The sequence below is a fragment of the Eleutherodactylus coqui genome, chromosome 7 (genome assembly GCF_035609145.1).
Source record: "Eleutherodactylus coqui strain aEleCoq1 chromosome 7, aEleCoq1.hap1, whole genome shotgun sequence".
Lineage (NCBI taxonomy): Eukaryota > Metazoa > Chordata > Amphibia > Anura > Eleutherodactylidae > Eleutherodactylus > Eleutherodactylus coqui.
This window is the reverse complement of record NC_089843.1, coordinates 124,453,173-124,467,046: the sequence shown is the minus strand read 5'-3', so window position 1 is coordinate 124,467,046 and position 13,874 is coordinate 124,453,173. Positions and strand designations below refer to the sequence as shown.

Below are 13,874 nucleotides of genomic sequence, written 5' to 3'. Positions count from 1 at the left end.
GGTATAGCCCACAGCTGTCCATGGGCTCTAACTGTATTGCTATTGAGCTACATTCACTTGAAATAGGGCTTAAGGGAAACCAGCAGGGCCTTTCATCTGAGTTCAGGACAAAACCCCTTAAAAAAATGTACAACCTGTATGTTTTTACTAATTAAAACCAAATAGTGAAACATTTTCCACTTTTTAAATGTTTTTATTTTATGATTGCAGTTTTTTATCCTATTGTCTGTATATAACTACGAGGGTGGCCATCTTGCCAGACCTGAAAAGCATCAAAAAGATGCCTTACAGCAGCTTCATGGGCAATTCACACAATAGACAGGAAAGAATCCACTGACTTCTAAGGGGTTCTAGGCATGTTCTGTGACCTGTGTAGAGGTCTTTATGCAGGGAGGGGGAGGATGGGAGCTGTAACCACCACCTACTGTGAATGGTGGCTGCTGGTGCGTTATCTATATACCTTTCAGTGTAATCCTGCCCGTGGTGATAATGAGATGACTGCTGAAACGTTTTCTCTACAGAAAAGGAAGTATCAGACTATTATTAGGCTTAGTGGCGAGTGTGAAAACTGCAGGACTCTTTCTTAAATATAGATCATGATATAACAGATTAAGTAAATGATGACCAAAAATTCTTTAAAAACCACGTTTAACATAAACATTTTATTTATACAATAGTTCATTTTCTCATGTAGATCTAAACATCTTGGCATCCACCTCCAAGATAGACAGGCCTTCAACCCTTTATTCTTCAGGTAGCTCAGGAAACAAAGGGGTTATATCTGCTATGTAAATAAGCAATGAATTCATGTTAATGTAGCTTTCATTTGTCATTACAGGCTGCAGAAGCTACACAGCCAACATGAAACGTAAATACCAAAAAGCCAAGACCGCAAGTATGAATATTCAGTGCCCATCTCCAACGTGGGAACAGTCTCTGCATGGCAAGAGGTACCATTCACCAAAATGTCCTTACGATCCAGAAGTGTGATGAGTAAGAGCAGATTTCAATCCATGGTAACAAATCACAGGAATGCTGCCTTCCAATAGGTGGCACTGCAGAGGTATTGTTCCATCTCCCTTATTTGCATATTACCCAGAGGAGCATGCATGGCCTTATAAGTCTCCTCACTCACCTTCCCTAAGGAGAAAAGATAGCGTTCGTGACCCAAATCACAGCTCTACACTCCTCTATACGAAAGCCAATAAACCCAGCTTTGATTTTCCAGGACTTTTAGATTTTTATTCCAATTAGTGGGAGCTCTGTGCTTCGTCCTGCCTGAATGACCCAGCCACACATGCTTTCAGCAAAGTCAGTTATCCCATTGCATGGTTTATAGAAAAACTACTAGCCATCCAAAATCTACAGGGTAAAAATACACCCAAATCCAAAAATCCTTAGCTGGGAAGTGAAGCAAGCAAATGCTTTTCAGTATCTTCTTAAATATGCTGGTGACCTCTAGTGGTCATGTCTAGCAAAGCACGCACTGCTGCACTAGGGCTCTTTAAAATTAATGGAGAGTAGCAGAAATGTAATAGACATCCTGCAGCAATGCTGTCCCAGGGAGGAGATCTCTGGCACCGTGGACGTGTCTGTGTGCACAGGATCTATGCTGAAACTGCAGCCATTTATCAATCCTAGCAAACCCCGACACGAATATTATTATACAGTGCGCCTGCACTGACTATACGGAGCAATGACTAAGACCTCAGCTTGTGAAATGCAGCACCTGAAGCTAGTAAAGCCTTGGCAGCTCTCCTGCAGGCGGCATGTCTCAACGTCATCTGGTATGCGAATCCTTGAAACAGACCTGGACAAGATCCAGCTGTTAATATTCACCCACCTATTTGCCACCGGCTCGTACTGCCAATGCAGCAATATTACAGTCAGAGAACGAGCCGTGGCTGTTTACATTGTGCACAACGCTAGGAAATATCCCTTCTATGTGAAGCATCTGCCAGAACTGCAGGAGATGCCATCTCCTTCCAGCACCCAAGTCCCTGCCAGGAGACCACCCGGGACATCTGCAGATAGCGCCACACTCCTGATTGAGATGTACTATGCAATCCCTCTTCCATAGGCAACGGAACTCACCATCAGAGGCTCTTAACCCTTTACATGCTTCCAAGGACTTGTCCCCTCTAGGATTTTCTTTCACGTCATAAATAGCAGCCATCAAATTCCAGTTTTGCGTAAGGCTTAAATAAGCTATCTAAAAGGCAGACCGCAATAAACAAATTTGAGCTGGACTGCAATTCCCATACTCCATTTCTGAATAGCTCTGTGCTGCTGTGAACACTGCATCAAACTGAATGGATGATGGTCAGGGCTACTTTATTAACCCATTAGAGACTGCAATACGCCTTTTTACTGATCATGCTAATAATGGGCTTTAAACCCGCACATACATATTTTTAAAGGTAGTGGTTTGGCTGACTACCGACAGCCAGGCTCCTGCTCTAACCACGAGTAGTGCAGGAACCTCATATCCTGGCAGTTTAACCCCTTACATGCCACAATCAATAGAAACGGCAGCATGTAAGCAGATGACAGGAGGAGGGAGCACCTTCTGTCACCCATCGGCACCCTGCAGTGTGATTGCAAATTACCAATGGGTTCCCATGGCAGGCCTGCATGTCTTCCATGTAACTCAGCCTATTATTCCCCACCTCCTGTGGAGTCTAACAGGCTGCTGTCATAGGCTTAGTAAAGAATGCACTACATATGTAATGCAGTGTACCATTCTGGCCACCGAACAATCACATCTTCTAGTTCCTTCGGGGACTGAAAAATAGTGTCTAAAAATTCAATAAAGTTTAATTTAAAGAAAGAAAAATACAGTTTAAAAAAATATGCACTTTTTCCCACAAAAAAAGTTGTTGTTTTTTTTCAAAAAAAGCTACAGATAATAGGTATTTACTACGTTCATAATGACACAGACAATGAAAATATTGTTATTTATCTTGCAAGGTAAACATCTTAAAAATAAATTTTAGGGCTTATTCAGACAGCCGTATATACTTAGCTCCGCCCCTGTCCTGCACCCTATCATTGCAAACAGTGCCGAGGGGCAGAGGGGGGGGGGGGGGGGGGACTCAGTGCACTGCTCCAGGCTCTTCCAGCCTCCTCCCCCTGCAGAGTGGGATGCCGTATATCGTCCGGGCGTGAAAACCCAGCCGATATACGATCATCTGAATAAGCCCTTAAAAAGTAAATACTGTACCTCAAATTGGTAGCATTAAAAACGACAACTATTCCTGCAAGCAAACAAGCCCGCACATAGCTCCGTTACCAGAAAGATAAAAATGTTATGGGTCTTATAATGTGAAAAGTGGTAAAAAATAAAAAAAATCTATATAAACTGGGTATTGCAGCAATCGTGCATAAAAAAATTACCATGTTATTTTTACCAAATGGTGAATGCTGTAAATACAAAACACCCACACACAATGGCGTAATTTCTACACATATTTTCAATGCCCTCTCCTCCCCGCCACCCCCCAAAATAAGTAATAAAAGTTACATCACATTATATGTACCCCAGTGGTGCCGCTACAAAAATACAACTCGACCCACCAAAAACAAGCCCTCATACGGCTGTTACAACGAGTTATGTCTCTCACATTGTGATGATGAAGACCTTGGTCCTTAAGGCACAAAATAGCCTGGTCTCTAAGTGGTTAATCAAGTTTTTTTTACATTTGGAAAAAAAAATGTCCGGAGTAGTTAAAGGGGTTGTCCCGCGAAACAAAGTGGGGGTAAGCACTTCTGTATGGCCATATTAATGCACTTTGTAATGTACATCGTGCATTAATTATGAGCCATACAGAAGTTATTCACTTACCTGTTCCGTTGCTGGCGTCCTCGTCTCCATGGTGCCGTCTAATTTTCAGCGTCTAATTGCCGGATTAGACGCGCTTGCGCAGTCCAGTCTTCTTCTTTTCTGAATGGGGCCGCTCGTGCCGGAGAGCGGCTCCTTGTAGCTCCGCCCCGTCACGTGCCGATTCCAGCCAATCAGGAGGCTGGAATCGGCAATGGACCGCACAGAAGCCCTGCGGTCCACCGAGGGAGAAGATCCCGGCGGCCATCTTCAGCAGGTAAGTAAGAAGTCACCGGAGCGCGGGGATTCAGGTAAGCACTGTCCGGTTTGCTTTTTTAACCCCTGCATCGGGGTTGTCTCGCGCCAAACGGGGGGGCTGTTGAAAAAAAAAAAACCCGTTTCGGCGCGGGACAACCCCTTTAAGGGTAATTTTTTCTTTCTTTTTTTTTTAAACACAAAAAAACATTCCTTTCCCTTTACACTGTGATTGCGGTCTAGCACCAATAAGTCAGTGATGACATCACATTCATATGACTGCAGCAGCCAATCACTGGCCTCAGTAGTCATGTGTGCATGAACCGTATATGACTGCTGAGGCCAGCGATTGGCTACAGCAGTAAGGCTAGTGATGAATTACCTGACTACCTTCTCTGGGTAATTTTTTTTCTATATAGGTCTGAAAACCCATTTAAATGGAACATTAAAAATAAAAGCCAGCTCAGCCAATCAGTACATAGCGATCATTAGGGTCCAATCACATGTGTTGATGGAACACTGGACCTAGAAATGAATGAAAAGGAAACAAGATAATCTTGCTCCCACTATTTGTCAGCCTGATGGCTTTTATGGGTGTTCCTAAAACAAAACAGTCTTGTAAAAATCCTGCAGGGAACACAAGGGTTAACTTCCATTTTTAACAAGGAATCAGGGGGGGGGGGGGGCTTAGGCCCCATGCACACCGGCACACACGGATTCCGTGCTGCGATTGTATTTCAGCCCTTAGTGGCCGCAATTGAAACCCGCTGGGACGTGGAGAGGGGAATCTCCACGCACATCAATGGGCACATTGAGCAGCGGATCGCCCGCGCCTGCTGATCAGCACGGAATCCACTGCTCAAGTTGCCCCATGTGCATAAGGCCTGAATCTGTGCCCTACTGCAGACAGGGTAGAGGGGGGAGGCTCCTGCTGCAGACACTTGTCTTACAGCCAGTCACAGTGAGGGGAAAGGAAGACGTGACTGATCTGCTGGGACACAATATTTCTTTATAGATTTCTCAGTAATTGGAAACAAAATAAAATCAAAGAAATAAGAGGATATTTTTGTTTAGCATTTTCTCTGTTTATTACAGGAGGCCCTGTTTGTAAACAAGCCTGTGACCGGATAAACGCTGCTGCATTCCCAGCCGTTATATCATGTATGTGCTTTATGTTAGCAGTCTATTACATGTCAATAGGTAAGTGATCAGTCAATTACCAATACCATTGGCAAAGAATTAAGGAAATGGATCACGTTGGAAGCAAATCACAGCCTAGCAGACATGAAGGCTGTTTGGTAACAAGGATGTCATGCGGCTGTAAGGTCATTCGTGATGCACTTGAAAAGCTCCAAGCGGCAGGATTTCTCTCATCTTACAGAGTGATCTTTCCAAGACGCCACACAGAAGGAGAAGCCTAGAAAGCTTTAATCAAAAGAAATGCTTGTGACCCGGGTCATCCATCAGCATCCAATGGCAACATATTGTGACGACTGCAAACACACCTCTAGCACGCCGAAGTATGAGAACCCCGTCTCTCCAGCAGTTAGGAGAGGGTACATTATTTCACTCCCTGGTTGATCACGTCACACCACCGCGTTCACATTTACACTCATAGATCGGTTAATCTGCCTACCTCTCCATCACCAAAATGATAGAACTGGGTTAATGCCCATCACGCTACAAGCCTGCAAATTATCAATATGCAAATATCACACACATTCTAAAATGTACTATGCTATATATGGGTATTATCCATCCAGCTCTGCAAACATACACTGATGGAGAACAGCAGAATCATCACTGATCCGATAAATTTACTACAACAGCGCCATCTTGTGTCCACCTGCGATAAAGCGCTGATTGTTTACTAGCTTAGGAAACCTAGACCATGGGCGTAACATTCCATCACAGATATGTAAAACTGTACCTGTGACACTGCTTCAGTAACGGACTGGGATCCAAGGCCTTTACTAACAAGGTGGTATTTTTACTTAAAAGGAAAAGAAAAAACACTAACTTTATGTAAACAAGCAGACTGGATAGAATAGGGTTTAACAGAGGATTTGTTTGAATGCACTTTACATATCGGTTGCACATGCCTTTAAGCTCGTATTGATCCCAATTATGAAGCTTAACGACTGTAAAGATTACTTTGGAGCACGCTGAACAGTCTTAATTTCCAACCACAGGATTACACTTTGCATTAAGGTGGATAATCTACTGAGTGAAAACATCTTAAAAATAGCATTACTGCCTAATCTCCTGAGCAACGGATGCGTTTATCAGAGAAAGACCACAATCCGAGGCCGCGAGCAGAGAATGTGGGAAACTGTGACAAACCAGATTCTACCAATGGTCTGTGGGAAAAGGAAAAAAAAAATCATAGAATGTCCCATTCTGGTCCATTTCTGGACATGATGGTGTACACCGCCCTGCACAACAGAAAGCACATGGATGGGGTGTGCATCTGCTGTCCAATGCAGTCTACACCCGAGAAGCTGAAGCGCAACTCACCCGTGGTCATCTGAATGCAGCCTAAGGCTAGAAACACATGGCGCGGCAGGATGTATGAACCAAAGCCACACCCAATCACGACAGACAATAGCCTCACGATTAACCAGCAGAATCCTTAATATATCGGGGACCGTGGATGGACATGGTCTAGGACTCTGGTGAAAACATACTTTTCCATGCCTGCACCTTTCACCCGATTGACTGTCACGCTCTAGAGGTCACCTCTGTGTATTGCAGCCACTTCCATGCAGTGCAGCCCCCTGTCTGATGCTCATCTCTGAGGCTGAGATTTTTTTACTTTCAGTTTCACATCTATTCCATAATGTATCAGCACCGCATTAGCTGAGGATATACGATTTCTGCCTGCTGGGTGGACAACTTAATTAGCATTAGCTTCTATAGTCATCTAAAAGAGCTACAGACCACAAGTATAGAGTTGAGAGGATGATCTGTGACCTCCTCTATTATAACTGTGTGACAGAAGATGTTGATCCTCATTAGTAACTGTGACAGGAGTGTCTGTGCCCCCCTGTAGGCAGTTTCTGTGGTAGATCCACATGAGAAACGAAAATCACACAGACTGGGAAATGGACTTCATTTGAAAATACCTAAACCTAAAGGCCCTTTTAGACAACGATTTTCGCTCAAAAATCAGTCAAACCCATCTTTTGAGCGATAATCGTTGTGTCTAACTGCATTGACATTGTGCTGTTTTCGTTAAGCCGTTGCTGATCGCTGATCTTTCAGCATGCTGAGAGATCAGCCATCAGTTATCAGGAATTCACAGCGGAATACAGCTGATACTATTGTTTCAGCTGTATCCTGCTCCCTGATGACAGGCTGGGTATGAAGAACACAGTGGTCCAGCTCTGTTCTCCCTACCCCGATTGGAATGCTCGGCTGTGAGCGGGGAAAAGCTGGATGCAGAAGGCAAGGGTGGACACCCCGCATATTTTCTGCATCCTCCGCTCGGAGCACTCGGGTGTATAACAGCCGGGCGCTGCAAGCGGGGAACAGCTGGATGCAGAAGACAAGCAGAGACAACTCGCTTGTCTTCTGCATCCTCTGCTTGGAGTGCTCGGCTGCGAGCGGGGAAAAGCTGGATGCAGAAGACAAGCGGAGACAACACGCTTGTCTGCTGCATCCTCTGCTCGGAGCACCCGGCTGTATAACAGCCGGGCTCTGCGAGTGGGACAACAGCTGGATGCAGAAGACAAGCAGGGACACCCCGCTTGTCTGCTCCATCCTCTGCTCGGAGCACCCGGCTGTATAACAGAAGGGCACTGCGAGTGGGACAACAGCTGGATGCAGAAGACAAGCAGGGACACCCCGCTTCTCTTCTGCATCCTCCGCTCAGAGCGCAAGGTGATCGCTCATCATTTGAGCAATGTTTTCCTGCATAGTACTGCAGTGTGGGAAATAAATAGCGGCGTGTTCTATCTCCCTGTGTGCTCTCGCATTGCACTGTCCATTGTTTTCTATGGGGCTGGCAGCAGCATCACCCCATGTGCTAGGCGCACGCGATGCAATGCAAGGTCTCCCATTTAAAGAAACTCCGCAGAGGATTCCCTTCATTCCATTGTCTTGGCATGAAAATGCATCTCATCCTCAGGGAATTCACATGGTAGGGAGCGCGATATGGGGGCGGGATTCACACTGGCCGTGTGAAGTTAGCCTAAGAAGATCTGAGCTGGTCAGATCTGAGATGACATGGTATATCACATCTCATATGAGGGCTAGCTACATCATAAAACAGTGTTTGCATTAAAATCCACTTTCACATGGACAGCTGATATTTAAACATTTAGTTTTTAGGACCAACACCGAGTGCTGGTTAATTTCATGCTTTCTTTATAAGGATGGGAAATCTCTTGCTCTGATCCAATCCCCAGCTTCTCCTGAATGTATTGTGTAGTCAATAAACTCCCCCTAGTGTTGGCTTCAAGACGACAATTTATTTCTATGTCTATCCCGTCTGGCACCAACAATCATTCTGTGTTCAGGGCCATGCCTACATGCGTTTATAGAATGTATTGGAGTTGCTATGTGATCGACCAAATAGGTTTCAGCTGTTCATGAATGCAAATAGAATTTCTGAGCGATGGTAAAAATAATTGGCCAGTTCAATGAAGGGGGAAGATGAGGGATAACTTATTTATCACTGATTGGGGTGCCGTAATAGCAATCAATAACGCCCTCTCGCTTGGCAGAACGGTGCTACCAGCTGGCCACCATTAAAAAAAAAAAATTAAAATTTGAGACCTTAAAGGGGTAGTACCACTCTTAAACAGAATATTCATTCAATAGATCAAAATATGAACTAGGTTTGCCATTTACATGATATTAAACAAAAAATGATCCAGTGAAGTTTTATGACTTTTACTTACATTTTGTGGCACCACCTGCTGTTCAAAATGTATAGCATTGCACTCCCCCACCTCATGACCCAAGTGTAGGAGGACACACATGCTCAGTCACGCTCCCCACAGCCAGGTCTCTGTTCACTCATGAGGAGCCAATAGAATCGCTTTTTGCCCTGCTTCTCTGGGCAGGACTAGAGCCTCTGCAGTAGCATGGAAGTATAAGTTGAGGAGACTCATTCAGCTTGTTGGGATTTTAAAATAAAGTGGGACTATATTGTTAGCTGCCAGAAGGGGAAGTAGACTGATTCTTTCCAGAACCCACCCCTAGCAGCACAGATTAGCAACAGCACAAAAAGGGACACATAGTAGAGGAAAAAAGAAGAAAAAAAATCTAAGAGGGTATTTTTAAAGCTAGAAAAATTTGAAATTACTTTAAAAACAGCAATTATGGAAAAAATTCCTTTAGGTATTCCCTGAGATTAGCGCTACAAACTCTAATGGGGGTAAGCTGAGCGCTATTTAACGTATTAGTGCCATATAAATAACAGTTCACTGTAATCCTCATTATTTACCCTAGAGATAGACTGAAACAAGAAACAAATCACTCATCAACTGTGCGGCTTCTCCAGGTGCTAAACGTGTAAATCCAAAAGCCTACATGCATCGTACTTGGGCCTTTTCCATAGAGGTACTGTGCCAACTTAGAACAACCCATTCATGAAATGATGATACTTTGCCCAGGAATGAAGACGCTCATGACAATATCTGAACATGCTGCAATAGTTGTAGTTAAGTTTCACGCTATGCTGGCAAAAAAAAAAAAAAAATCTGAAGCCCACGTTAAACTGTAAAGCAATGCCATTGTGTTAGGTTACAGTAAACAGCGTATGATTTATGTGGGCTCGGACTGCACCGCCATTTATAGGTTTCATTTCTTAACAAAAGGTCATGTTGGTAATGCAGAACACCCATGAGGCTAAAAGGCTAATGTGAATTATGGGAATAACGATGACACTGTCAAGAGAAAGTGATTATACATTTCTGGTAACAGCATCATCATCGTGCCAAGGCATATGCATTGGCAGACGATGAGATAGGACAGAAGTCACCGGCGCAGCTTGTGTTTTCGTACTGTGCACAATAGATTGGTAGCTCTTGATCCGTCAAATCCCATATTAACATTTACACCCATAAAAGAAAACTCTTACAGTGTAATTTAAGTCCCCACCCCTAACTTTTCACCCTAAAGCTGCTGCAACAACACCCCACACCCAAGTCCAATCTAGTTGGCATATGGCTTGTACCCTCACACTGGGCAACATCACTGCTCCAATGTCTGTAGGTAGGTAAATGACTCGGAGAAAGGTCATCTACAAGTAACCTCAAGGGTCTCTGAGAGTCCACGACAGATCAATAACTGCTAGGGCGAAACCACATGGTGCCGCATGCTGCCAATCCACACGTGGCGGTAAACGGCTCGATTTACTGAAAAAACGCATGGCCAATTGGCACTGGAGGTGGGTGTGGTGTGCCACATGTCCCAAGGTAGGTACACAGCCTTCTGTGCCACATTCACCATTTCTGCTCAAAGGCTGAGCACGAACCACCGAAGATGGCATTACTAGACAGAACCCTAGGCATTCATTGATCAGAGACCACGTTTTTGTTCCATTCCGGTATTTTTACTGGACACAACAACATAGTCAATTGCACTTGTGTCTTCCAAAAATGGCGGAAACCATGTAAAACAGAGACCAAAGTTTGCACTTTTGGTCTCTGTTTGACTCAAATTCTATACTTCTGTCTGAAAGTAGTTTTCACGATTCAGACGGAAATGGAGAACAGAGCGCAGAATGCGATGTGAACCTGTGCTTACCGCATTAATACATGCTGAATGAGCCCCCACTGTGCGATGCAGGACTCGGTCTATACACGCAGCGAGTGCGCAGGGAACGTCTGTATTCACGGCTAGATAAACCGCTTTATTGGGTTAACAGAAAATGTGAAGGAACAAGATCAAGAGAAGACCTTTAAAATTATCCGGGGAGCCAACTTAACTACAAATTAGAACGGAGCTTCTAAAAAGGTCATCAGATTTTAAGATCAAAACCCCGTACCTGCCGCAGCCAAGTCAACTAAAAGTTCTATATTGCTCAGCGAATGCGTGCTACGTGCCAACAGAGCGGGCTGTTTATTCCTAAGGTATTGTGTGTACATAGAAACAAGGAGCGGTCAGACGGCCATCTGTACATTATTTTTAAGCAGAGGAAAAGTCAGGCCGACAGCTGAAAGAGTGGAAAATGCGAATCCGACACAGTATGTCAATAAGCCATCAACGTTCCATATCTCGTCGTCCTTCCAACCATGAAGACAACACATGTCTAATGACAATGCTCATGTACCCATATGGGACACAAACAACTCGGGGCTAAATAATGTTCTTTTCTGCACATTATGGGCGGAAATGGAAGTTGTATTTAGCTCTTCTATCAGCAGTTAAATCAGGTAGAAAGGCCAACAAACAAAAGGCGTAGAATATATGTCCAGAAAGCCACTAAAGTCCGGGCTCACATGAGCGTTATTCCATTACGTACTAAGCACACATAATACGCCGTGAATGGCGTCATTGATCCATTTACACATGCGTAAAATGTTCTATTTTACCGTGTTTTACGCCAATACAGCCCTATTGCTTTCTATGGGTGCATTGGGACCGCAGTGCATACACAATTACATGGCATACGTACGGCGTTTTTTACGCATGTTGCAAGGAAACATCAGAAAAAAGTTAACAAAGAAGAATAAACCAGAAAACCAGTACATGACCGTGTGTATAAAATACGCTGTTCGTGCGCAGGCAAAAACGCGACAGGGATACACCGTTCCCTGCGCCGGTAAAACGCTGCAATTGTTACACAGCGTTTTACTTTACGGTTGTGTGAGCCCGGTCTGACAGCGGGAAAGAGTGATATAGGTTACATGTGTAACAAATGTTGCTGGAGAACTAGGAGGACCTGCAGGAAGGCCATCTACTAGAGTCTCCATGTGCTGCCAGCGTGAGGATCCATCATCACTTGGCACAGTGTAAAGGTGCCCATGTACATTGGGCGAATGCTGGCTGATCCCAGCTAATGTTGGAGGAAGAAGGACTGCGTGAGTGTAATTTCCACGTGCCATCAGGGGGGTCTGGCAGCTGCTTATCCCCTCTCCGCACTGAGAATAGCCGAGCGTCCATGTGTATGAGTGAGGTGGGGAGGAGGGACAGCTGTCAGCCACCAGCCAAGTATGGCACCCTACTGGGGTGCAGAGAACTCCAACTTCCTGGTATTCCTTGTCCCAGTTTGCCAGCAATGCAAGGTTAATTCCAAGGTCTCTTTTGCCAGTCTGGATAACGTCCAAAGAATGCACAAAAGACATGTAGAATAAGTACGGCCCCTACTGTTGCCAGGACTCGAAAATTACCTAAACTGACATAAGTCATATGTGCGAGATACATGACTCTATAGGCAGAGAAGATCTGTATGAACCGGAGGGATAAAGGAGTGACTCCTTGCACAAGTGCAAATAAGGGGGATGGAACAATACCTCTGCAGCACCACTTACTGGGAGGCAGCATTCCTCCAAGTCAATGTCAGACTCTTTATACAAGCCTTGCAACAATGACTGGGAATTGAAAGCCAAGCCAGAACCCATACGCAGACAGCTATTCCGGGGTGTTTGCCCTCATCAGTGTGCAGTAGGATTCTAGTTTGGCTAGTGAGAGGCCTGTAACGTGGGTCACTAATGCTATCTTTTCTCCCTATGGAGACACTAGAAGGAGAGTGACACCGTATGGCTGCATACAACATGGAGGTTGTACAGTGCCATAATCCAGACGTATGCAAGATGCCTGAAAGGTAGAATCTGAGAGCCACAATCCTTATAAAGGACTACTATCACTGTATGTGCAAGAAATTTGGCATGCAACGTGTATCCGACAGCTGTCCAATCTGCAGACACTGTACATTGCATGTCTTATTCTAGTTCATGCAAAAAGATGAAAAAATAGGACAAAGCAATATGTCGTGTATACAGCCTCAGTCTATAACGGGGCTGTGCGTTACATACAGGGATAGCACATAGCCTGAAAATACACCCAAATGACTAAGGCCATTGCTTTGGCAGCCTATATATGTATATGCCGGGGCGATGGACAGATTCTGCCTTCTGAATAACCTCTACGAGCACCAGCTAAGCAGCCTGGCAACAAGCATTGCATCTGAATGTGCTTCTATACTGCAGAATTACTCATAGTGACGTCATCAACACTTCCATCTCTGTAGGAGAAGACGGTGAGGGGCCCGAAGGAACGGAGCAAGTAGTTCTAGACAAGTTTCCATTATTGTTATTAATGCACCGTAGTCTGTGACCACAATGTGCCCTTTTATGAGGTTCGATGCTACAGTTACACAATAAATCAAAAGCCATTCCAAGTCCATCATCTACACAGTAATACATAAGGATACAGTATTCACATGCATCTAACTCTAATATGTCCTTCTCCGCACACACCCTACAAAACATTGATAGCAGTTGTGCCCTTGTATGAGAATAGGGGTCACTTACACCACCTTATTACTTCCCTATAGTGACCTACAAAATTGCCAAGGCTGACCTGATGTCCTCTGGCCATGTATAGTCAGTCGTCAGCCGGATGGACGCTCAATATAACTGATCCACGCCATGACCGAGCGTTGCACATTTCATCGCAGAAGTATTTTTACTCCTCGTGATCACGCTACAGACATTTTCTAAATATTTCAGTGCAACCTTCAATGTATACCGGATATAGAAACTATGGAGCACATGAGGATTTGTACGCCGTGTTACATTATATACGGGGGCGATAATTCAAGATAAGAGGAGAAAGAAGAAAAAAA

The 13,874-nt window shown here is 44.5% G+C and overlaps 1 protein-coding gene across 2 annotated transcripts in view; it reads right to left on the bottom strand.

The window, feature by feature from the left end:
- Positions 1-13,874, bottom strand: part of FBXW7 (F-box and WD repeat domain containing 7) — a 173,943-nt gene that overhangs the window by 72,869 nt on the left and 87,200 nt on the right. The gene's annotated exons all lie outside the window — the stretch shown is intronic.